Source organism: Gracilinanus agilis, chromosome 4, assembly GCF_016433145.1.
Source record: "Gracilinanus agilis isolate LMUSP501 chromosome 4, AgileGrace, whole genome shotgun sequence".
NCBI classification, from domain to species: domain Eukaryota; kingdom Metazoa; phylum Chordata; class Mammalia; order Didelphimorphia; family Didelphidae; genus Gracilinanus; species Gracilinanus agilis.
The window spans coordinates 110,321,250-110,345,176 of record NC_058133.1 but is presented as its reverse complement, the minus strand read 5'-3'; positions in this window follow the sequence as shown (position 1 = coordinate 110,345,176).

The following is a 23,927-nucleotide window of genomic DNA, read 5'->3' as shown; positions in this document are numbered from 1 at the left end:
ACAATGAGAAGGGAGAGATGAGAAACGTTGATGTAATGTAAATTAAACAAGTGTAACTTGGGCAGGAGCGAATCTGTCTATTCTATCCACAAAACTCTGAAGCCAAAGGAGCAGCAAAAAGAGCCAAAGAGCAGGCAGGGCCAGGATAGGCCCAAAGAGAAGAAAGATACAGGCAGGGCCAGGCCCAAAGAGAAGAGAAGAAGGATGCAGGCAGAGTCAAGAAAGGCCCAAAGAGAAGAAAGATACAGATAAGGCCAGGCCCAAAGAGAAGAAAGATATAGGCAGGGCTAGGCCCAAAGAGAAGGATGCAGGCAGGGTTAAGAAAGGCTCAAAGAGAAGAAGGATGTGGGCAGGGCCAGGAAAGGCCCAAAGAGAATAAAGATACAGATAAGGCCAGGCCCAAAGAGAAGGGAAGAAGGATGCAGGTAGGACCAGGATAGGCCCAAAGATGCAGGCAGGGCCAGGCCTACAGAGAAGGGAAGAAGGATGCAAAGGAGCGTCAAGAAAGGCCCGAAGAGAAGAAGAGTGCAGGCAGAACCAAGATAGACCTGAAGAGAGGAGAAGAAGGATGCAGGCAGGGCCAGAATAGATCCAAAGAGAAGAGAAGGGTACAAACAGGCAGGGCTCTTTAAGAAACCACTATATACAGAGAGGCAGAAAAAAGACAGCGATCTACTGCCAGGGAACCAGCCTATATCTCACACTGAAGCCATGATTATTATTATATTATTATGCTAGATGAACTCTGAGGTCTCTCCCAGTTTGAACTTTCTATGATGCTAAAGATGTGTTTTGTTATGATATATTACTACATTATAATTAATGCTTACTAAAGCTGTGATGCTGTATTAACAATCCTATTCCCTTTTGGAGAACTCATTCAGGGGCAAATAGTGAATTTTTGTGGCAGCAACAGTGAGAGGCATGGACAAGAACAAAGGAGCCTAGCCACGGGACCTGGGAGTGACTAGTGCCTTTGCTTTCTTGCCTGTGGCCTTAAAAGGGAGAAGTTTGAATCTGATCCCTGGAACTGGGTGGAACTCCTGAATTTTGACTTCTCTACCAAACCATGGAAAGTGGTTGTTTGGTCTGGGAAGGTTATTCCATTGAAAAACAGTAAGAACTGTAAGAAGGCTGAGCTGTTCTAGTGAAATAGAGAACTGAGCCACAAGAAATTTGATTGGATAAATTCGCACATAGTCCTTCAGACTAATAGTCGAGCACTGCCACCCACAAGATGAGTGAACGAAGAGGAGATATAGAGCCAGTTCGCTGAGATCCAGAGAGAGCTGGGTCTCACCCTAGAGTGCCCCATGAGGTTGTGTAGAGTGCATAAACTCTGGGGATTCATGTGTAAGGCAATGCTTGGTCCTTAGTATTGCAGATCAGGTAAATGGTCAGCAATGCCCCATTCAATTAAAATTATTTTTTAATAAATTAAATTAAAATTAAAGAGTTAAATTTTTTTTAAAAAGCCTGCCCCAAAGTGAGGGGGGATGGAGGCAGGGAACCACTGATATCCTACCATTAGTTAGTCATTCCTTTGAATGGCTCTAGGCAGTGAAATACAGTAGAAAGGGAACTAGGCTTGCAGTCAAACAAAATATTTAGGCTTGTGCCATTTACCAGTTATCTGACTTTAGCCAAGTCATCTCATCTCCCTAAGATCAAGTTTCTTCCTTAGTAAAATGAGAATGTTGGACTAAATTCCCCATTTGTTAGTCCAACCTCCTCATTAACAATGGGAAAGTGGGGCCCAGAGTAGCCACACAACTATTTAATGGCAGAAACTGAAGAAGAAGCCAATGCTTGACTCCGGTTGCCATGCTATATTCCACATTTGTGCTGGTATGGATTATCACAGGATCATAAGAATATGACATTGGAGGACAAATACCACCTCCTCATTTTACAGCTGGGGATGTAGCTAGTGAGTATTTTAGTTGAGATTCAAACCCAGATCTTTTCAACTCCAGGTCCAGCCCTCCTTTAGTACAACACTTTTTTTTTTTTTTTTTCAAATTCTTACCTTCTGTCTTAGAATCAATATTGGTTCCAAGGCAGAAGAATGGTAAGGCCTAAGCAACTGGGGTGAAGCGACTTGCCCAGGGTCACAAAGATAGGAAGTATCTGAGGTTAGATTTGAACCTAGGACCTTCCATCTTTAAGCCTGGCTCTCAAACCGCAGAGCCATCTAGCTCCCCCACTATATCACTCGTAATATGAATGCATGGTTCAGATCAGCTTTCTTTGGTGACCGGTAGCTGCGATCTGCACCCTTAATCAGTGGGAGTTTAATGGGAAGGAGAAAAGGGTAATTTGGAATGGTAGGGCATTTCCCTGGGAAGGATCACAGCAGTGGGGTATGGGCACTGGTTGCCTAGGGAAGGAAGAGTCTGCCATGGCTTAGAATTGGTTGTGGCTACGGAGAAAAATGAGAGTAACTCCAGTGGGAGCTTGCCAGCCAAAGTGAATTTAGCAGAATCTGGAGGACAAGAGCTTATGGAATCCAACAGGGCAGAAAACATCCATGTGCCCACAGAATGATTGAGTGTGTGGGATAAACGGAAAGAACTTTTTGATTAGCTTGGCTGGTCCCCTGTTGTCTTCTTCAGTACTGAGCTCCTGCATCCTAACTCCTGACTTTGAATCTGAGATTTGGTTATTTTTTGTTTGTTCTTAAAACTTGTTCCTTCTGTCTTAGTTATTAAGACTCTAAAACAGAAAAAATGGCAAGACCTGGGCAATGAGGGTTAAGTGACTTGCCCAGGGTCACACAGCTAGGAAGTGTCTGAGGCCAGATTTGAACCCAGGACCTCCTGACTCCAGGCCCGCCTCTCTATCCATTGTGCTACCTAGCATCCCTGTGTTATTTGATTTTGGTATTATTTTTGCATCACTTATTGCTTTGACCCTTCCATCTCTGTGATTGCTCTTCCCAGATACTGATCTGGTCTTGTTCTCAGGATTATTCTGTCTTTTACCTATGTGGAAACCTCCCAACTAAAACATCTTGCAGCTCCCTAATATCCCAACAGGGAAAACCATAGTTGTGGCACCTATCTAGCTACAGCTCCTGATAGGCAACTGGGTAGTGTAGTGGGTAGCATCTTGGACTTGGAATGAAGAAGAATTGAGTTGAAATTGTCCCCTTTAGTGGCTGTGTGGCCTCTGTGGGCAGTCACTCAGCTTCCTTCAACTTCAGATTCCTCATCTGAGAAATGGGGATAATAAAAGGACCTACCTCAAAAGCTGGCTCACACAAAACACTATGTGCATCATAGGTCTAGGGCCAAAGGAAGCTTAAAAGCCATCTATTCCAATCCTCTCATTTTACAGATGAGGAAATTTGAGGCTCAAGGAGGTCAACTCGTTAGTAAGAACTTCAGTAATATTTATTAGTTGATGGTCCAAAACTAGACAAAACAGTTTACCAGCAGAGGTGAGATTTGAGTCTAGGACCTCTGACTTCTCAGCCATTGCTGTTTCTACTGTATTATGCTGTATCTGTTAGCCGTTAATAATGCTGATAATAATAATTATTATTATGTTATTTATACATAATTATTGAACATATATGTATAATATAATTCTAGATATATACTTATTATAATAAATCTGATTATTTTTAATCCTAATAACAGCCACCATCTATTTAGTGCTTTAAGGTTTACGAAGTACTTTAGAAATATTCATCTCCTTTTAGCATTACAACCAACTCTGACAGGTAGATGCTATTATTTTTTTTTTAACCCTTAACTTCTGTGTATTCGCTCCAACGCAGAAGAGTGGTAAGGGTGGGCAATGGGGGTCAAGTGACTTTCCCAGGGTCACACAGCTGGGAAGTGTCTGAGGCCAGATTTGAACCTAGGATCTCCCATCTCTAGGTCTGACTCTCAATCCACTGAGCTACCCAGCTGCCCCCCAGGTAGATGCTATTATTATTTCCATTTTACAGATGAGAAAACTGAGACTCCATAGAGGGTTAAATGTGCTCATGGTCACATAACTAGTAAATATCTGAGGTTTTATCTTTTGTTGTTTGTTGTTCTGTCACGTCCAACTCTTTAGGATCCAATTTGGGGTTTTCTTGGCAAAGATACTGGAGTGGTTTGCCATTTCTTTCTCTGGCTCATTTTATAGATGAGGAAACTGAGATAAACAAGGTTAAATTACTTACCCAGGGTCCCACAGCTAGTAAGTGTCTGAGGCTGGATTTGAACTTGTGTCTTCCAAATTCCAGACCCACAGCTCTATCCACTGTTCCACCTAGCTGATAATATTTGTAGTACTACTACTTGGCAAAGTTGTTGCAGGGAAAGTGTTTTGTAACTTTGAAGCACTTAATTATATTATTAAGTATACCTTCCAGGAGGAGGGGAGTTTGGAGGTGATGAATATAGATTTGCCAGAGAAGGAAATGGCAAACCACTCCAGTATCTTTGCCAAGAAAACCCCAAATGGGTCTATTCTATCTCCAGGTCTTTCCTCTATTTACCACACTACCCAGCTATAATAACATGCGTATGATCCCAACACAAAGAAAGGTGCCAACCACAAACTTATTTTACAACTTTCTCTGGGGTTGGTCCAATCTCTAGGACTGAAAACATCCTGCTCAATTTTTTCTACTGTTTCACAGTATGGGTCAGAATAGAGGCCACTGCCTCCTTCCCGAAAATGAGTTTTCTTAGAAAAGAGAAAAAACGAGATAACTAGACAATGAAACGTGACATGCTCAAATCTTACAGAAGTTTAATTTTGGAAAGAAGGAGAAACAAAGTCTGATTTATGCTGAGAATAATAGTTTTGGATACAGTGGCCTGTCTTTGGTGGTCAGTTTGTGAGATATCCTGATTCCTCCCTCCTCCCTCCAAGGGTCCTGGTATTCCAGGAGACTTGTTACCAGGAAAACCATAGGGCCAGAGAGATAGGATCTTTTCACTTCAGAGAATCTCAGAGGTGGGAGGGATCTCAAATAGTCCTTCCCAATCTCTACCCAGCACCCAGTGAAGGAATCCCTCATCTGTTGAGCTTCTGTTCAAATATTTCTAGTGACTCAACAGGGAACTCACTACTTTACATGACAACACATTAATCTCTATAAAAAGGACAGTCTAAAAGTAAAAAACTCAGCCTGCAAGTCTTGGACTCAAGAAACCCAAAAGCCATGCACTGCTATTTGTTCATGCTTCTTTGAAGCCCGAGGGAAACAGAGAGAATCTGTCAGTTGCTATGGGATGAAAGATAATAGCCTGCCTGCCAAATCATCACCCCTTAAAGGGACTTGGGATTCTTATCCAATTTATTCATTTGGACCCAAGACAGAAGTAAACTGTACCTCCAACATGCACACACTCAACAGTCTCTGAAGTCACTGGGGCTTTGTCTAAGCAAATCTATATTCATCACCTCCAAACTCCCCTCCTCCTGGAAGGTATACTTAATAATATAATTAAGTGCTTCAAAGTTACAAAACACTTTCCCTGCAACAACTTTGCCAAGTAGTAGTATTACAGTTATTATTCTCCATTTTAGAGAACTCTTTCTTTTATACTAAATGACTGTGTGATCCTGGGCAAATCATTTTACCTCCTCTAGATTTCAAGTTCATCAAATGTGAGGTGAGAGAGTTAGACTAGATCCCTTCTCCAGCCACTTCAAACTGTAAGCAAAGGATTCAATCAAGGTCAAAGAAATGAAGTAACTTGTTTATTTATAATCACGCACTTGAAAGTATACCAGCTAGGACTGAAGCCCAGGCTTCTGACACCACATCCAGCACTGCTAGTGACTCATTCTGTTCTTTCTCTCTTCAGCACTTAAGGATTTAGTCTGATGGCTTTGCATTTATTGAGGTTTGTATAGTTAGAAATATCTTGACCCCCTAAAACTACATTACCCAAAATTCCTTTCTGTATTACCTAGAATGCTCTTCCCTTTGCCCATGTTTGCATGGTCATGTTTGTATAAGTTCTGAGGTTCCTCCTCACTCTGACTCTTCTTTCTCAAGCGGGTTGGGTGTTTTAGGTAGCTTTTTTCTTTAGTTATTAATAAATGTTTATAAAATATAATATTTAGTTATTGGATATTAATTTTAATCTCTACAGGTTTCACTTAGAGATATCCCAATTCAAATATGGGTTCTCAAGAAAAGGTACTCTAAGTGTAAGATACTTTTTGGTTTGTATTCCTTTAAAACCATGGTTTACAAGACCCCACTTCTGTGTTTACTTTTACTACTCAGCCTGCAGACACACTAGCTTAAAGAAAGGGATTTCATGTAATAGGAGAGTAAGAAAAGTAGCCTTAAAACATCTCCATAAACCAATAGCATACTCTCCCATAAATATACACACCATCAATGGGAAGAATAAAGGTATTTAGAGAGTGTATGTAGTGATATAAATGTGACCAAGGCAAATTCATGGAAGGCAAAAATATTGGGAGAGTATGAGAATATGTGCCTTAGGCATACGTATAGAAATAAAGTATGTCTCTAAAACTTCAGGACCATCAGCATCTTTTGATGATATTATTCTGAAGTTCTCAAAGGTTCCACTTTCCATTAGATTCCCAGCCCCACACCCCACACCCCAGAGTTGTGTGTATGTGTGTGTGTGTGTGTGTGTGTTTCTTTCTCTCTCCCTTTTTCTTTCTGCTTTTCTCCATTTCTGCCTGTCTATTCCTCTCTTTCTGTGTCTCTGTCCCTCTCTTTTTCTCTGCTTCCCTCTCTCCTATTCTTATCACTACCATTTCCTGCTATAACTCTCAGCACAGTTACAACCTCTTTCCCATAAAGGGAGGAAGCAGGTATTTAATTATTCCCCCATCTTATATTCCTACAAGCCTACTGCCCAACCCAAATTCTCTACTTTAGTGATCATCCTTCTCCTAAGTATATCTTGTATTTTTCTCATAAATCAGTAAGACAACATTCCCAGTCTTTGTTTATCTTTTACTCCAAAGTTCTGAGTTACTAAGCCAGCTCTATAAATGATTCCACAACCTAATAACATTTAATGACAATTTAAGCCACTGATTTCAAAACCATTGACAACAAACTCTGCTTCATTGAGTTAAGTTAATGCAGCTTATATTGCCTTCAACACTGGATTTCTTACTAGCAGGTTAAGAAATGCTATTTCTGGGGAGAAAAATAAGGTTTAAAAGCCCCCTCCCAAATTCCCAATAATTTGGAGTACTAAACCATAACTCACCCTAAGAAAACTTCAGTCAGAAGTAGTACATTATTTAAAGAGAGATTTTTTTCCCCAAAAAACCTGTTAGAACCTAGACATATGTATAAAATGTGGCCATTTTTCATTGTTCTAGAAGTTCTGTTTAACTAGTCTGGAGTTGAGCAGAAAATTTCTTCTTGTTCTTTTCTCTCCACCAGTAGAAAGTGCTCAGTGTACCAGTGTTTAGAAATTCTCTTAAACTTTTTCTATTTTCTCCTCTTATTGGAAAGTTGCACTTATTAGGATTAATTAAGCCATAGGGCTAATGAGGACCATTTGGGATAATTGGGATCTTAGTAGCTAAGGATAGGGTAAAGAATAGTGGGTAAGGTTTCTTTAAGGCCAGACAGAATCTTGGGAAAGTTGCCTGTTGGAATTCTGGGTAGTTGCAGTCAGTTGATTTTCCAACTGCTGACAGCACAGCAAGGAAGGTTTTTTTTTTTCCTTAGGAGAAGGCTGATGTTTCTCTTCCTTGGAACACTGAAAAACCTAGTGGCAGGTGAAAGAGGAGAGCAGGTTAAAGTTTCTGGAATAAGTTTGTGGGGGAAATCAACAGAAAAGAAAAAGAGAGAGGCAGTTTTTCCTCTGTGTAGTGGCTAAGAGGGCCAAGCCATTTGGAGGCTTTCTTAGGCTTAAAAGCCTAGCTAGACCCTGAAGGGTTGGCAATTGGCAGAGAGAGTGAATAACCAAACTGATTTAAAACTGAAAGAGATCTAAGGAGACCGTAAACTTTTTTATATAAGAAAGAGAGAGGCAGTTTTTTCCCCTCTGTGTGACTGCCGAATGGGCAGGGCCTTTGAGGCCCAGAAGCCTGACTAGGCTGAGAAAGTACTGGGAGTTGGAGGAGTAATCTGAAGGGATACAAGGAGGCAGTGAATTATATATATGGATAATTTTTAGAATAGGTTACTTAGCATAGATTCTGGGGATTTAGTTCAGTGATAAGTAGTTGTAAGTTAGGCTCAGGGAAGCCTGAGCAAGAAGCAAGTTCTTGCGAACTAGAGGGAATTGGGTAAAAGCTTAGCCCCCATGTTAGATTTTGGGACCTTAAACCTCAACCTTCATTACCTTTCCTTACCTTTCCTCAAACCTTTTCTAATATTTATTAAATAGAGGGTTTTTTTTTAATATCTGTATCCAGCAGTTATCCATTGTGCAGGCTCAAAGAGTTACATGGAGTTCCCCCCCACTTAATATTCCTAATATTAACATACCTGGCTGTTCTTATTTGCAACATTCTTGTAGGTAAATTATTGTCCTCGTGGAATCTAGAATCCCCAAACTTGTAGCCTAGTAAGATCTGATGAACCCCAAGTTTTAGGGCTAGCTTGTAAGTTGGAAACCCCAAAGTTTGTACTTGTTCCCTGTTCCTGTGAGAATCTACCCTGAAGGGAATCTCAGGTCAGCAGTCCCTGTCAGGTGGGGCTTTCAAGTCTGGGGTTTCTAGATTCCATGTCAACATTATATTAACACACTGATTTTTATTTTTTTTTTCATTACCACTTAGTATGGTTTAATGGAAAGATGATTGACTCTGGAGTCACAAGAAAGAGTTCAAATCCTGTCTCAGATCCTTGTTACTTGTATGACCTTGAGTAAATCATTTATCACTTAAAGGGACCAGTTTTCTCACCCATAAAAATAAAGGTTCTGGAGGAAGTGACTTTTGTTTTCCTTTCTACATCTAACTCTAAATTTTTTGTGTTCTAAGGGGGCATTGAAGACTCTTTCCCCACCTCAGAAAGCAGATTCTTTTTTTTCCCATGTTACCTTGTTCAGGGCTCTCTATAGAACAGGTATAGAATAGAAGCTGACTGCCTGAATAATTCTGAACTGGCTTGAGAAAGTGTTTGGATTGGGGAACAGCTTGTAAATAACTTTCAGGCCAGATGGGAAAACTGTGAGAGTGATGCCTTGGAGACAAATAACCCTACCCAGCTCTGGCTCAGGAAGCCAAGGACAATGAAAGTATTCACTCCTCCAACTTCTTTTGGCTTTTTTCAGGCATCATCAGAGCTTTGTCTGCAATAGCTATGAGGCTCTCCCACGGTCCCAGGACCCTATTGCCCAAGAGATGCTAATGCTAGAAGAGGCAATGACATAGCCTATTAACTATCATAGAGACATTTGCTTTAGCATAAGGGGGTAATGTTGATTTTTTAAATGGATTTATAATAGAGAAATTTCAGCCATCAGCCATCAGGGAAGATATTTTTGGACAGGGGAGACTAATATCCCACCCAAGTCCTATTCCATTTGTCTACATCCTAAACAGAACCAAGAATCTTATTTTTTGGAGACGAATGAAAATAGCAATAATGTTGAATGGGCCACTCACCCTGGAATGGACCCCATCCAACTGATGGGAGATTAACAGGTTGAGATGAGATGCTGTCTAGGTTTCACCAGCTGGTTCCCATTAGGTCCATCATCAGGCAAACAAGCACCTGGAGAAGGAAAACACACAAAAAAGAATATCAGATACTCAAGGTCAAATCATAGGTGTTTTAATCAATAATTTCCAAAAAAATTAGAGTATCATAGATTTACATCTAGGAAGGTACTTAGTGGTTTACAAAAGATCTCATGTTCTCATGCTCAAATTGAGTTTTGAAAGAAACAAGGGGCAGTAAGAGGCAGAGGTGAGGAAGGAGTACGTGTTGTTCATGCAAAGTCCTATAAGAATTGTGTCATAAATGTTAGAGTCAAGAATGAATTGAGGCATTTTTTGCAGCAGCAAAATACTGGATGTATCAATTGAGATATTGCTAAGCAAATCATAGGGTGGAATGGAATATTACTGTGCTGTAAGAATATGACACATATGATGGATGTAGAGAACCATGGAAAGACTTACACGAACTTGTGTGAAAGGAATTTACATACAACTTCTGGGTCTGAATCCCTAGGTCCCTATGTCCCTGCATCCCAGAGGAGGCTACATGACTGAACGTGATCCAGACATGACTGAATTTGAACCAGATGCAAAAAGAAAGGATAAAAAGTGTGAAAGGGGAAGTTTGAGCTCCCTGTCTCTGGTGTTGGGCCAAGAAAGCTGCTGCTGGAGATCACACTGTGTGAGCTAGATTAGGCTATTTTACTGTATCTTTCTACCTATTTCTCATATTTTACCTAGCCAAGTAATTAAATTATAAGAACCAGAGTCCTAATTTTAATATAACAAACTGATTCAAAGTGAAACAAGCAGTGATAAGAAAATAATATATACAAAGATTACAGCAATGTAAAATTGAAAGAATAAACATCATGAAGCAATTGAAAATGAATTATTGCAAAATTACAAAGAACAAGGTTGAGTTCCATAAAGGGGCATGAGAAGATGACTTCCCTAGTCCTCCGAATTCCTCAACAAAGGATCAAGAGGGGTCTACAGGTATGGAATATGGTATATATTGTCATTTCATTGATTATTTGTTGGGGGAGGAGGGTTTATAACCCTAATCTTCTGTTTTAGAATCTCTTTGGGACAGCTAGGTGGCTCAGTGGATTAAAAGCCAGGTCCAGAGACAGGAGGTCCTGGGTTCAAATCTGGCCTCAGATACTTCTTAGGTATATGACCTTGGGCAAGTCACTTGACCCCATTGCCGAGACTTTACCACTCTTCAATACACAGTATTGATTCTAAGATGTAAGGTAAGGGTTTTAAAAAAAAATCTTTTCTAAGTATCATTCCCAGAATCTGTGTGCATAAACCCATGCAGACTGGCATAAAAGCTGTCAATAGCTTGGTACCGATTGGCTGTGGTCAGTATGAGCTAGTTATTGGTGACAGATTGTCAAAACATCAACCACCATTGATACAATCATTAATCAGAAATACTTTAATGGTGGAATTGATAAAAAGAGAAATATCCTATATTTATGTTGCTTTCAGCCAGAAGAGATCCATGTTAAGTAGTGATTCTAAGGCAGATAGCTTAAGGGCTAAGCAATTGGGATTAAATGATTTGTCCCCGACAACACAGTTGGAAGTGTCTTGGGCCATATTTGAACCCAAGACCTCCCAATTTCAATGGTGCTCTATCCATTGTACTATCTAGTTGTCCCTATTTATTAGTTTTGCTGATTTTTGTCTTCATCTAAAAAAAAAATCTCTGTATATGGATTGGTTCTCTGGGAGGATGGATGGAAAGATACACAAAGGGAAAGCTAGACAAGAAAAAAAATATCAATAAAATTTTATTTTAAAAAAGAATGATTTTTGACTGACTTAAAATGCTAAAGACACCCAAAAGGGTTTTTAAAGCTCTTTTGAAGGTAAAAGAAAGATTAAAGGAGTTGAAAGATGTGAGTTAGATTGAGTGAAAATATTGGTGGACTATTTCCATCTATAGATATTGTGTCCTCTCAGGTCCTGAGAGCAAGATGGCTACTCTCAGGCCTGGAAGCCTGACAAATGCAATCTGACTTCCTTAAATCTTGATAGTGTAATAATGACCCAGAAAGAGAAGGTTGAAGTGGGAGAGAGAGTGGTCAGTGTGGTAACTCTCTCCACTCCACAGCCCTGGGGCCAAAATTACTGAGGAGACTTTAAGGGAGTTTCACCCCAAAACTGGGTGACCTAGATGAATGTGCCACCCCTCAAGAGTTGAGGGGAAGGTTTTCCTACAAGAGGAAGTAGGTGGTGCCCCAATCCTGTCTTGTTTAAGATCAGAGTTCACATAAGCCTCCCTTATGCCTGCTGTCTGCACAGCGGGTGGTCTGGCTCAAAGATGGAATCAGCCAAACCAAGCTGTGGTTTTCCTCTCCCTTGTTGTCTCCCAGATACTCAAGAACACTATCTGGCTGCTAGTTGAATTTTATTATTAACAATCAGGATGTTGTGGAAAGGGGTGAGGGGCAGAGGGATTAGGGGTGCCCCTCTCCAATTAACCCTACGTGTCCTTCACTTAGGGAGGAACCAAGACAGTTCCAACCACTAAGCTTCTCCCCCCCCTTCCCCTGCTATTCTTATTTCTAATCTTCTTCTATAATTATAGTTTTGTTAAAAAGAAAAAAAGAAAAAAAAGGTCTTTCTGAAAAGACGGGTAAAGAATGAGGAAGTTTGAGAGATCTGCTCCCAGTGGAGTCCACATCTCAGTTGACAGGTTGATATAGTCTTGAAGGATGAGCAATGTCTGAATGGTTGCAAACTGGGAATCAGGATTTCAATCTCAAGGGAAAGATCCTCAGGAAGAGCCAGTTTTTCCACCTCCTCTTTCTGTCCAGCCCCAGACGAAGACCCCTTGTCCGCCAGGGAAAATTCCCAGCATTCCCTGCTGGTTCAAACTGCCAACACCATCTCCTCCTCTGGGTCAACATTCTCTCCCCTCAAAATTTCATCCTTACAATAGAAACAGGTTTAATAAATTGAATAATCAGGAACAGAAGAGAATGGAGGGCTAGGGATTTTCCTTTGCTAATAAAAACTATACTTATCCCAGAACCCACCGACCCACAAGGGTATCTTCAGTCTCCAACTGAGTTGGAGCTACTCTATCTGTCTCTCTATCTAGATTCCCAAAATCCTCCCTGACTCTAGCTACTTAACTCCTCCACACAGTTTTGGTTGATGGATAGAGCAAGTTGCTGGATCAAGGAAGATGACCCCAATGGCCTGGGCCATTCCAGATACAGGCTAAGCCTATGCAGGAAGTGTATCAGATCACTCCACTCAAACTGAGTTTCTTTTCTAATATAGATCAGACAGTTGTTATTCAGATCAAGAAATGCTGGCAGGACTCTCTCATACAAGACAGAAAACCAACAGACAGGATACTCCAAACCAGGATCAGAGGATCAGAGAAGACCAAAAGTCCAGGAACTCTGTCCTCAAGCCCTGCTCCCCAAGGTTCTCCCCCTCAGCTGTCCCAGAGTTCTGAGTACAACTGCCAGCTTTAATGTCCAGCCTTCTCTCAAAATTCCATTTCTAGACTCTCTGACACCTTTCATTCCATGCAAAATCTTATATTTGTGTCTCCTTGCATTTTCCATTTGCTCGAAGTGAGGGTACCTCGACACAGATAGACAGGATGATATTAACAGACAACGATAAGAACACATATTGAATTAGAACTATTTAAATTATTTTGCTTCCAGTTGTTGTTTTTTTTTCTTTTTCCAAAGAGAGCAGTCTTTGGACTGGAAAGAATAAAACAACATGGCTTAAGAGGAAGTGAAAATCCAAAAAAGTCACAAAGTATTAAAGCTTCTAACTGTCCTTAGTGAGATGAAGTTTATAGGCCCAGATTAACTACATTCCAGGGTAGTGAAAGAATCTTGGCAAATATAATTACTGAGGTCTTTTCAGCAATCCCTGAATATTGTGGAGAAAAGGAAAGGTATTGCATGTCCAGAGAAGGACAAATATTTTGCCTTTCATTAAGAGGAAAAGGGGAGAGGTCTAGAGTTTTCTTCTATCTTTGTCAAATTTCTAGATTATATTATTAAAAGGATGGTTTAAGAGGATTTAGAAAGGGAAGCACTAATCATTAAGGCATCATGGCTTTATCAAGAAAGAGTTAAGCAGGACTCACTTCATTTCTTTTGTTGACAGGGTAAATAGGCCTCAAAAAATCAAGTTCACGCCTCAAGGAGGTCAATGACAAAAATAAAATAAGGGTACTAGGGCAGCTAGGTGGCTCAATGGATTGAGAGCCAAACCTAGAGATGGGAGATGCTGGGGTTCAAATCTGGCCTCAAATACTCCATATAGCTATGTGACCCTGTGCAAATCATTTAACCTCAATGGTCTGGTTCTTATCAGTCTTCTGCCTTGTAACTAATGCAGACAGAATATTGATTCTAAAATGGAAGATGAGGGTTTAAAAAAAAATAAAGGTACCCTATATACCACTAGTTATAACAGCACTTTTTTTTTAATAGCAGCAAAGAACTAGAAACAAAGCAGATGTTCATCATTTGGGCAATCACTAGACAAGTTGTAGTACATGACTGAAATAAGCTAAAAGAAGAGATGAGAATGGGAGGATTTATATATTAACTGATAAAGTCAGTAAAACCAGGAGAAAACATATACATGATTACAACCATGTCAATGAAAAGAAGAACAAGAAAACCATTGAAACGAAATGCTACAAAGTTGCAATGGCTAAACTTGACCCCAAAGAAGGGCGCTGAGAATGCACCTCTTTATTTCCTGGTATAGAAGACTATGGGTAGGAAATGCATTGTGAAATGTTTGACTTGGTTGATGTTTAGTTTTGCTAATGATGAGGCTACTGAAGCCCAGAAAGTTTAAATGATTTTTTCCAAGCCCATTTGTCCAATAGCTTGGCCCCTTGATGATCAAAAAATAAAACAGAACAAAGCAAAACACAAAATAGCCCTTGGTTCTGTGCAGCCTCCTTGTGTGACTGACAGTGGCAAAGTAGTAGGAAAGGGGGCAGAGGATTCACAGTTTTTAGACCTTCTATGAATATAAGTTTATCTGTTCATCCTCCAAATAGGAGATCTTTTTTCCAGTGACCATACTTGTCTGGTGGACATACTATCAAAGGAAGTGAACTATACAAAGTTGACATTCTTATTATAAATGACTGAAACTAGAATATAGAAGGAAGTTGTATTTAAATGAAAAGATGGCTTCAAGCTTCTCTTTGGAGAGGCAAATAAAAAAGTTGGTGGGGTTGGTTTTATTGTGTATCCAAGGGCAACAAGGAATATCATTTCATGGGTCATTTGTTCATTTTAAATTGCAGCACCCAGGATAAGCATTTGCAAGAAGACCACCATGGAAAAAAAATTCTGCACCTTATGTTCCAACATCTGTTGTAGAAAACGAGGAAGTTAAGATAATTTTGTAAGGAACCTAGTAAGATGCTCCAAATTAAATTAACATACACTTTGATACCTAGTGATTTCAATCCAAAGGTGGGAATAAAGAAGGAAAATGGAAAACATGGTTCAGGAATAAGAAATGTGAGCAGTCAAAAGCTCTCAGATTACATAAAAACCTCCCATCTATATGAATTTAACACTTGGCACAGTGCCTGGAACATAATAGACACTTAAAAATATATGCTTATTCAACTCTGAGGTACCGCCTCACACCTAGCAGATTGGCCAATGTGACAGTAAAGGAAAATAATAAATGTTGGAGGGGATGTGGCAAAACTGGGACACTAATGCATTGCTGATGGAGTTATGAATCGATCCTACTATTCTGGAAGGCAATTTGGAATTACGCCCAAAGGGCTTAAAAGATTGCATGCCCTTTGATTCACTCTATACTACTACTGGGTTTGTAAAAAGATAAAAAAAATGTACAAAAATATTTATAGCTACGCTTTTTGTGGTGGCAAAAAAAAAAATGGAAAACAAGGGAATGTCCCTTGATTGGGGAATGGCTGAAGAAATTGTGGTATCTGATGGTGATGGAATATTATTGTGCTATAAGGAATGACAAACTGCTTGATTTCTATAATGAACTGGAAAGACTTCCATGAACTGATGCAGAGTGAAATGAGCAGAAATAGGAGAACATTGTACACAGTAACTGAAACACTGTGGCATGATCAAATGTAATAGACTCTGCTACTAATAGCAATGCAATGATTGAGGACAATTCTGAGGGACTTACGAGAGCCAGGCCTAGAGACTGGAGGTCCTAGGTTCAAGTCCAGCCTCGGACACTTCCAGCTGTGTGACCTTGGGCAAGTCACTTGACCCCTATCGCCCACCGTTACCACTCCTGGGCTAAGGACGGTCCCTAGCCCGGATGAAAAAGGAGGAGGGTTGGGCGTGGGGCTAGCAACCCCACCCTGTAAAAACTACATCTGCTAAAGAAACTGCAACCTAAAGTAGGGTCAGCTGGGCTAGCTCAGTGGATTGAGAGCCAGGTCTAGAGACGAAGGGTCCTAGGTTCAAATCCGGCCTCAGACACTTCCCAGCTGGGTGACCCTGAGCGACTGTGTGACCCATTGCCTACTGGTTGTAGCCCTATGCTCCTAGAATGGAGTCCCAGGATAAAAAAACAAAACAAAACAAAAAAAAACCCACATAGGGAAAGAACTGTGGGAGTCGAAACACAAAAGAAAAACATGATTTTTCACTTGGCTAAAGGGGTGATTTGGGGTTGTGGTTTTAAAAGATTACTTTGTTACAAATATGAATAATATGGAAATAGGTTTTGAGTAATAAGACATGTATAAACCAGTGGATTTGCTTATCGGCTCTGGGAGGGGGACAGGGAAGAGGGGAGAGAGAGAATATGAATCATGTAACTATTGAAAAATATTCTAAAAAAATAATGTGGAAAAAATAGAAATATGTAAACATATATATTTAAATGAATTACTTGATATTATTCATATTTTCTTCAAAACTAGAATCAGGAGGCTTCGGCCATAGAAAGCACCAAATATCATCATTAAAATGAAATTGGTTTTATTTTAATAGAAAATGGCTGATTATTAATGTGGGAGTTATTCTTAAATCAGTTGTCTGTGGACAAATTATCTACTTGTAGAGTAATGATAAAAATCAGTCTCAAAGTATAAGAATAAAAATAAGACAAATATACCTACAGTGTGCTATTGAGGCAATGTCAATCTGAGCTATTTAAATAAGCTGTTGACACAGAAAATGTGAAATAGATAAAAGAACAGACAGTAACAGAGGCTCTTATTATTTCCAAAGGAGGTTTAACTGATATAAATAAATTGCCACAAGGAATCCAAAAGAGATGGGACAAATGCTTGATTTTCTTGCCAATAGGTTGACCAGTCAAAGACAATGCTAGCTTAAAAAAATAAGCATATTTGTCAGATCATATAGTAGAGAACGGTGGACAGATTATGAGAAATGTTGCTTGACAAAAAACCTTCAGAAACATTGGAGAAAAAGACAAGTTCAAACAGAACTTGGTAAAGTACAGATGAGTCACTCAGGTCTTTCTGATTACAGACTATTAGTGTTCTAACTAATCTAACTGTTTCATAAAGCACATATTGAGGGGGGTGGGAAAATAAACATCATTTTTTCAAGTTTTCTATTTTGTTTAGTATCAGCTTTTTTCTCTAATTTAAATTTTATATTTGTTAGTTTTGCTCAATTTACAATCAATGCAATTTTTGTATTTTAATATTAATATTATTGGACTCAATATGTCTTAATGGATTGAAAACTTATCTTGGCTTTAGGAAGACCTGAGCATAAATCCTACCTTTGACATACATTGACTACATGATCCCTAGACAAAGTCAGTGTGATGAAGAGGGGGGAGATTTGTGTGAGCCCCAGTTCTGAACAACATATCTCACCTGGTGTGGAAGCCTTCCCTCCATCCTTGGTGGGATGGCACACCTATTTCCAAGGGGACCCACTTCAAGTCTCACAGTATTAGTGGCTAACAGAGTGAGGAGGGGATTGTTGCACTGATTCCATCTTGCTCCCCAAGTATATCTCTCTCCTCATTAGCCCCCCTAATACATGTGACAATGCTGAGAGAAAAATAAAAAGGAGTTGCCCTGGCTTCAAGGATCTCACATTCTAATGGGGGAAAATAAAAAGAATGAATGTAATGATCGTAAAGAATGAAATGAACCTAAAGTACAAGATACAGATGAGATATATAGAAGAGATGGAAGGTAATCTCAGAGGCAAAAGACCTCAGTAGTCAAAGATATTATTGGAAATGGTTAAGCTGGAAAAACAGAACCACCAATGCAGTTATGAACAACACTTCTTAAATTAGGAAAAGGGAGACAGTGCTCTTATGGCCACCACAGTCATGAACATACACAGCACCAGACTGAGCTAAACTGTGAAACTCTGAGAACAATGCACCAGGAATGGGAAATTCCATCAAACTAAACAATTTGGGGTCTTATATATACTTTAGGGGATTACAGGAAAGGAAGGATAACCAGTTGGATTATGGGAAGATAAGAGAAGGAAGATTAGAAGAACAGAGATATAATGGGAGGGTATTTAAGATTAGACTATATCTGCTAATCCTATCTGGGTGAGATCAATGGGTACTTGAAGGCTTATTGTTCAGTCTAAGCCAACCCTATTAATCCTATCTAGGGTGATCTGTGGGGTGCTTGAGGGTTTCATAAAACAAGGTTGTCAAAACTTGGGGGCAGGAATTGAGAGGCGTCTTTGGTATTGTTATAGGAGTGCAAATGGTGAACCCCTGGGTTTGAGAAGGATACCTGTCTCAGGAATGAGAGGACTCCAAATTTAGCTTAAAAGTAAAAAGAAAGATTTATTAGTAAGAAGGATTAACGGCCAGCAAGACAGCATGAGTAGAACAGCCATGGGAAGCTGCTCCCCAAGTCCCCCAGTTTTGGGCTTTTTATCTTCTTTCCAGTAGTGTGGACCTGACTCCTTGCACTCAGGCATTCAGTGGGTGCGGGGTCTGTCTGAGACCCTCAGGGCTTAGGCTATCCAGGTGTGTCCCAGAGGTGTATCTCTTTTGTCTATCTCAACTTAAAGGACTCCTAGGATAATGGTCTTTGCCTCGGGAGTCACAAGGGCAGGAAGGGGGAAGGGAATTTTCCTGTTCACAGCCTGCCTGAGTTAAGGGGTACAGGGTCCCTGCCATCTCTGCACAATGCCCATGTCAGTATCTCTCTCTATTTTTAGTTCCCTAGTTATAAAAACCATCTTTATTCTTCTTTTCCTCTTCTCTCTCTAGCTACTACCCCTTTCACCCTATTTCCTACAGATAGACTCTTTCCTCATGGTGTTAAACCAGGGAATACAATGTATGCACCTGGGCAGTAAAAGGCACATTAGTCCCTATAATGGTCCCAATGCCAACAACTCTACTTCCTCCTCCTGGATTTTTATAGGGATATGAACTAGGAGTTCATTCCTGGGCAGAAAGAGACAGAGGAACTGACAAATGGATAAATAACCCATGCATTCATTTGGAAATTACTTTAGAGTTCATAACAAAAGCTAACTCTGGTGGCCAGGGGTTTAATCAAAATGATGCAATCCTATAATCTAATAAACATTTATTAAGTCCCTACTATGTGCCAGGCATTGTACTAAGTATTGATAAAAAGAAAGGCAGTCCCTGCCCTCAGGAGTTTACAATCTAACTTGGGGTGGGGTGGGACACACACATAGAGCATTTAAGAGGTCTGAAACAAGGACACATTTACTGCATGTTGAAGGCTAAGTAGAGAAACAAATTCCCAACGTATGGCTCCCAGGAAAGGCTGCAAGAGGGAAATGTTGTCAGCTTTCTTTCTATTTTTTTTTCTTTTCTTTTCTGTTCTGTTCTTTTCCTTTCCTTTGTTTTAAAATTTTATTGATTTATTTATTTAGAATATTTTTCTATGGTTACATGATTCATGATTTTTCCCATCTCCCTTCCCTACCCTCTCCCAGAGTTGACAAGCAATTCCACCGGATTATATATATGTCATTGTTCAAAACCTACTTCCATGTTATTCATATTTGCAGTAGAGTGATCTCTTAATACCAAAATCCTAATCATATCCCCATCCAATCATATGATCAATCATATGTTTTTCTTCTGCATTTCTGTTCCCACAGTTCTTTCTCTGATGTGAATAGCACTCCTCATATATTGCTCTGGATTGTCCTGGATCATTGTATTGCTGCTAGTAGAGAAGTTCATTACATTCGATTGTGTCACAGTGTATCAGTCTCTGTGTACAATGTTCTCCTGGTTCTGCTCCTCTGCATAAGTTCCTGGAGGTTCTTCCAGTTCACATGGAATTCCTCCAGTTCATTATTCTTTTCAGCACAATAGTATTCCATCATCAGCAGATAGCACAATTTCTTCAGCCATTCCCCAATTGATGGATACTGCTTCATTTTCCAATTTTTTGCCACCACAAAGAGCGTGGCTATGAATATTTTTGTATGAGTCTTTTTCCTTATTATCTCTTTGGGGTACAAACCCAGCAGTGGTATTGTTGCCAGCTTTCTTGGAGAACATGATCTTTGTGGGGATCAAACATCCAGTTTCTTCACTGGAACACTGCCTGGGCCAGTTGTAATATAGGAAAGAATGTTGAGATCATCCATTTCCTTCCAAATGATGAGAGGCTGGAAAAAGAGAAAAGTAACAAATTAGAGTAGAAAATGCCTTAAGTTTCAGAGTCAGGAGACTAGGTCTAGAATACGGTTCTGAGCCTTATTAAACCATATGACCATGGGACAGATAATTTACCTCTGAAACTCATTTTCCTTATTTTCTCTGTAAAGTGGGCATGGTAATATTTCTGCTACTAAGGGCAGCTAGGCAGCACAGTGGATAGAGTGTCAGGCTTATAGTTAGGAGGACCTAAGTTCAAATTTGACTCTAGACACTTCTTTAGCTGTGTGACCCTGGGCAAGTCACTCAATTCCAAATGCCTAGTTCTTGCCCTTCTGTCTTAGAATTGATACAAAGACAGAAAGTAAGGAATATATATATATATATATATATATATATATATATATATATATATGTTTATGCTCTACTATGAATCTGTTCAAACCTAGGTAGATTGACTTAGGGCCATCGAAATGTATGTCCTAATGAGGCTATAGAACAGTGACGGAGTGATAGCAAGCCTTTTAGAGACAAGTGCTCAAACTGCAATCCTCATGCCACAGGTGAGCCCCTGCCTTACCCCAGGCAGAGGGGGAAGAAAGGGCTTCCTCCCTTTGGGCTGCTGGGCAGAAAGTCTCCTCATGTGAAAAATGCCTTCAGGCACGTGATGAGAAGGGGAGGGGAGAAGTCCCCTCCGGCACAGGTTCCATAGGCTCACCAACACAGCTCCAGAATAAGACTTGTTATGTATACCCTGATAGATGTGTGTATTTNATATATATATATATATATATATATATATATATATATATATATATATATATGTATATATATATATAATAGTAGCTCCATGAGTTGTAAGGAGCAAAGTGTAACATGAATGTGAGCTTTTTCTTTTGGGGAGTGGGGACGAGACCATATTTTTTTATTTCATCTTTATAAGGAGTTCCTGGAAAAGATATTGTCTTTTGTACTAAAAAAGGACCAAAATGACATCACTAGTGACGTCTTTTGATTAGAATATAAATTGGATTCAGGTGAAGCAGAGTTACACAAAGTCACCCACCTCACTCTCTCTTCTAGAGTCATCCAAGTTCAGTGGCAACCCCAAAATCAAGATGACTGATGATGGGCTCTGATGCAGTGGATGACTTTGGTGTCCTTGATGTCTAATCAAGCTCTCATAGTGCCCCCTTGTGCCACCTTCATGGTTTTTGGAACAAATTTGTTCTTATCTGACCCTTCTGCAGGGAACTCTTCAAATGCCTGGACTGTGACTTCCATTTGACTCAGATTAACATCTGTTTTGCAATGTAGAGTCCAAGAGAATTGCCTGGGGGCACTGAAAAGTTGTCACTTACTCTGGGTCACCAGAGTATGTCAGAGGCAGCAGTCGAACGTAGGTCTTCCTGGCTTCAAGTCTAGCTCTCTATTCACTACTACTCAGCATAAGTATGAGGTGCTAAAATAAAAATAGGTGGGCAGGCTGATTTATGTTCTCTGCTGATGGACCTTGATTTGTGAAATGGGTTTGTTCCTGAACAAATTGATGTGTAAGTGAAATCTCAACTTCCCTTTCATTTATGTTATTTCCTCCATTATACTTCATCTTCAATTTGAAGTGACCCTCAAGGGTCTGGCTTTGGTTTTCTCAGCCTTCCCTTCCTAAGACTCATTGTCAGACAGCAACCATTTGTGAAATAAACTGTGTCCTTGGTGAAGCTTCCCCCAGAATTCTTCAATACTTGCTAATTACCTTCTCCTGTATTCTCTTAGCATTTACTTATCTACCATCTTATATTCACTATTTGGGTTTTCTTCTTTAACCCAATCAGTATTGATTCTAAGACAGAAGTACAGTAAAGGCTAGGCAATGGGGGTCAAGTGACTTGCCCAGGGTAACACACAGCAAGGAAGCATCTGAGGTCAAATTTGAACACAGGACCTCCTGTCTCTGGGCCTGGCTCTCTATCCACTGAGTCACCAACTGCCCCCTCACCAATAATTTTATGGGTATATCTTTTGTCCTCAAATAGGCTAGTAGGTGATCTCTAAAGTCTTGTCTCATCTCTAGAATCCTGTGGCCTATGTGCTATGAGATACTTTGGGGGCAAGGAGTGGAAGCCTCCCTGGTACTCCTCAAAAGTCAATTAAGAGTTGGATTTATGTCTCTGTCAACTTGAAATCTGGAGACCCCAATTCTGCCCCTGTTCTCTAAGAACTCACCCTAAGGGAAGTCCCAGACTCACCATTTCAGACAGAAGCCTAGACCTTAAGATAGACCTAAATCAAATGTGAAGTGCCCTTTTGTCCTAGTAGTTTCTCCCATTGCATCAAAGTCCTCTTCCAGGTAGACTTTGGCTGGACTTTCCCTTTTGCATCCATTGTAAAGCATCAGCCTTTCCCTGATAATCCTGACTTGGACTTCTGGTTTCTTTGTAGCCATTGTAATGCCAATCAATCATACTTCCCTGTCCTTAGTTCCCCAAAAGGTATATAAATTCCCCAAGTTCTATTGTTCTTTGGAGAATCATCTAGCAGTGCATTCTACCAGGGATGTGTCCCCCAGAGCATCAGGGTGTTGACTCTGGGTAGTTTTGGGCACTTGACTCTGATAGCCACTGATTACTGGACCTATCTGTTTCCTGATTAAAGACTTGGTTTTTCTGACTACTTTAATAGTTCTGTGTTATTTCCAAGTTAACATGTTATACTTTTCTGAACTTGTAATACCTAGCAAAGTGCTGGCACACAGTAGGTATCCCAAAAAATATCAACAAACCATTTACTGATTGATTGGTGGAATTGCTCTCTTTGTTTCTGAGGGGTAGATCAATGTAATCAAACTTGAATTCCCAGCCATTTACTAGCTATGTAATACTGGGCCAGTCATTAAAGCTATACAAAACTCTGTCATTTGTAAAATGGAGATAATAATGCCTGTGAAAGGTAAAAATTGATGGGACATAATATCCGTAAAAGACTCTATAACTCTAAAGTACTATGCATCAGGTATTTTTTCTCTCATTATTTTGAAATTTTGGGGTTTAGTAGTGAATTTTCTTTGAATGAGGACATTTATACTTATTGACAAGACAATCTGCAGTATTATTGTCACTCCTGGCTCCAATCATGCCCTAGGCAGATTCTTAATAATCTCTCCTGCCATCTGAGCCTCTGTGGAAAATAATAAAACAGTCCTATCCAATGTCAATGTCAGGAAAGGTGAGATTTGACCAGAAGAGTCTGTCTCTCTCTCTCGGTTTCTCAGTCTCTTTCTCTCTCTTGTCTCTGTCTCTGTCTCCTCTCCCCTTCGCCCTGTTAGTAAATTTCCACAAGTACATACTCTCTTCCCTCATATCCTCCACTTTGCTGTAGCTTGGGCAACTAGATGGCACAGCAGAGAGTGGGGCTTGGAGTCAAGACCAGAGTTCAAATTTGTCTTCAGATACTTACTAGCTAGGTGACCACAGACAAGTCACTTAACCCTGTTTGCCTCAGTTTTCTCATCTGTAAAATGAACTGGAAAAGGGCATAGCAAACCACTCCAGTATCTTTGCCAAGTCATGAAGAGTGGGTCATAACTGAAATGACTAAACAACAATGCTGTAACTTCTATTTTTCTCTCTACTACTGATCTG